The sequence below is a fragment of the Macrobrachium nipponense genome, chromosome 34 (assembly GCF_015104395.2).
Source record: "Macrobrachium nipponense isolate FS-2020 chromosome 34, ASM1510439v2, whole genome shotgun sequence".
In the NCBI taxonomy this organism is placed as follows: domain Eukaryota; kingdom Metazoa; phylum Arthropoda; class Malacostraca; order Decapoda; family Palaemonidae; genus Macrobrachium; species Macrobrachium nipponense.
The window spans coordinates 15,603,590-15,606,877 of record NC_061095.1 but is presented as its reverse complement, the minus strand read 5'-3'; the positions used below and the strand labels follow the sequence as shown (position 1 = coordinate 15,606,877).

At 35.6% G+C, this 3,288-nt stretch overlaps 1 protein-coding gene and 1 non-coding gene across 2 annotated transcripts in view; one reads left to right on the top strand and one right to left on the bottom strand.

The window, feature by feature from the left end:
• Nucleotides 1-3,288, bottom strand: part of LOC135207927 (polycomb protein suz12-A-like) — a 73,838-nt gene that overhangs the window by 16,558 nt on the left and 53,992 nt on the right.
• Nucleotides 2,870-2,954, top strand: Trnas-aga (transfer RNA serine (anticodon AGA)). The gene has a single exon. It is a non-coding gene; the product is annotated as a tRNA-Ser (tRNA).

The following is a 3,288-nucleotide window of genomic DNA, read 5'->3' as shown; positions in this document are numbered from 1 at the left end:
ACACCGATGAAAGACGACCTAAACTTCAAGATGTATAAATCAACCTTTAGATGAATTGACAAAAAAAAAAAAAAAAAAAAAAAAAAACTCGCCGTATAAACGCCAATATAAGCAATGAAAGGAGATGATCCTATTACAAGTTGTAAGATGTTTTTCAATACTATAAATTAACGAACATGAACGCTTTCCCACCACTCTCATGTCATTATTATCGCCTTACTACAATGTGTGGTGGGAGTTAGGGGCTGTAGCGTATGATAGAGTGTTTTCATTATTTTTATTTTTATTTTTTGCTCTTTGTCCACGATACTTTCACTAATATCATTACTTTCATTACTACTTTCCTCTCAGTATCATATTTTTCATTCCCATCTGACTTGCAATGAATATTATTCCGTATTGACTTGCTGTGAATATTATTCAATATTGACACAGTGAATATTATACAGTATTGACTTGCAGTGAATATGATTGCATACTGTTGACTAAATCCACCGTTACCGTATGTATAATTAGAATCCACTGGTCATTTTTACCAGATACGTATCAAAATGTAATAGCCATAATGCCCTCTTAACCTCTCCAATTCTCTGCTCTTTTCTGGATGCGCCTGTCACTGCAAAGCCTTGAGCTCCAATTTCAAAGAAATTTGAAGAAATCATGATGTCCGGTAGCGGGGAGGACATCAAGATTTCTTCAAAATTTCTAAGAAGTTGGAGCTCAAGGCTTTGTAGGGACAAGCGTACCCAAAGAAGGGCAAAGGATTTGAGAAGTTAAGAGGGCATTGTGGCAATTACAATTTCATAATATATATATATATATATATATATATATATATAGTATAATATATATATATATATATATATATATATATGTATATGAAAGTCTTTTTTACTGTAATACAACAGTATAACAATGAAGATAAAAAAGCCCATAAAACACTATTCTAACGTTGCAACCATATATTTCGAGCACTTCCTTCTGTGCTCCTGATCATTGGTTAAAATATGGACATAGGATATATATTCTTGTAAGACATCCTATGTCCATATTTTACCAGTGATCAGCAGCACAGAAGGAAGTGCTCGAAATATATGGTTGCAACGTTAAAATAGTGTTTTATGGGCCTTTTACCTTCATATATATATATATATATATATAATATATATATATATATATATATATATATATATATACATATAATACATATATATATATATGTATGTATGTATGTATGTATTAGTATGTATGTATATATATATATATATATTATATATAATATATATATATATATATAATATATATATATGTAATAGTGTGGCACAGTGTCGTTATTCCAAAAGACAATAACTTAATAATACTTAGAAAAAGGCATGAAAACGGATAATAAGAAGAAAGGAGAAAAAGGGAATACGATAATGATTTTTCTTAGCGAAGGGATTTTGTTACTCAAAACATTAGGCTTTTTAGCCATTAGAACATCTGGTTTTCATCTCCCCCAAAAGGCCTCTGTCCGTACCAGCGATTAGTGACCAACAAGAGTTATGTCGATGAGGGATATCGCCCAGGCATATTCGAGAAATTGGAAACTACTCTCATTAGCGCCTATGACTAATCGCCGTTCCCTTCGTGAACAGGTCAGAGAGAGCCATCTGGCATACGTTAAAAAGGAATTCTATGACCGTTGTTAGAAAGAAGGGAAGTACCAAATTCTTAAAAGCTCCACCCTCCCAAAGGTAGGCCTCTAGTATCGACGAATCAAAAGCCATGAGTGTTGGTCATAAGACAGCCCAAAAGGGGTATCAACGAATGACCTATGAGGTTACCAAGGATACGCCCCTAAGAAGCCAGGACATGAAGAAGGAGCGTATACAAATTCAAGCCTACGAATTACTGTAGAAGACCTGACAGGAAGGCGGTCTCGTATGAAGTTAGTAGCCACTAAGACACAAAAAGTCTTTCAGAAAATGCCACACCCAGTCAGAATCCAAAAATCCAAAGGCGGGGCTAAGGAGATTTCAACTGAACAAAAAGGCGAGACAGAGAGAGAGCAGGCAGAAAAGGGAGCAGAGAAAAAAGGGGAACAGAGGAAGCCAAGAGAGAGAACAACCGGGGAGCCTGAGGGAGAACTGCAGTGGCATGGCCGTGAAACAGAGAAAGACAGAAGAATCCCCAGAAGAAGAACAGGTGCAAAAGTGTGGTGTGCGAAGCAATCAAAGAGCAGTGAAAGTGACAATCAATACTTAGTAAAATTCCCTCGTGCCTATAGACTCGTAATTGCAAACAAGTGCCAATTAAGTTTTATCAGTCCAAAAGCCCAGTAACTCAGGAGGTGGAAAACTTTGTAAGAACCCCTAACGAAGAATAAACCTATGTTAAGAAAATATCATCTTTATTTTCTCATCCAAACGATAACCCTTTTTAGCTAATTCAGCAAGGTAAGAAAAATTTATATAAGTCAAATTCTCCAAAGTATAGCCTCCAGTGTCGGCACACGTTACCTTAGATCTGTGCAAAGAAAGTAAGTACCGTCACATATATACATACATACATCTATATATATATATATATATATATATATATATATATATATATATATATATTTGTATGTATGATTATAATTTTCATACTACTTAACAATATTATCAATGCATAGCTACTGAACTTTCTAATATCTTAAAACTGTCAAGATCGTATCTGCAATCGTATATTATGGTCGCCGTGAGCTGAGATATAGAGTATACCACGCTCTACGTTTTCCTTGCGAACCGAGGCTGGGGACTGAGCCTGAGCCGAGCGGGTAAAAGAGAAAGCTGGCGTATACAGAGAGAGAGTCAGCTGTCCGTACTTTCACCTTCTTCCATTCAGTGCAGTGATGGCCGAGTGGTTAAGGCCCGTTCTGACTAGAAATCAGATGGGATCTTCCCGCGTAGGTTCGAATCCTACTCGCTGCGAGATGGAACTTTTTTTTATTTATTTTTTTAATAAATCTACAAAGGAAATTTAAACGTTGTCCACTATGATACATTAAACCCTCCCCATAAGAACCTGTACAAACTCGGTCTCGTAATATACTAAGAACCTTACAATATCGGTATCGTAATATACTAAGAGCCTGTACAGTATCGGTCTCGTAATATCCTAAGAACCTGTACAATATCATTCTCGTAATATACTAACATCCTGTACAATATCGGTCTCGTAATATACTAAGAATCTGTACAATATCGGTCTCGTAATACGCCGAAGGAATAGGAGAAAAAGAGCAAAGAAAAAAAACATATATTC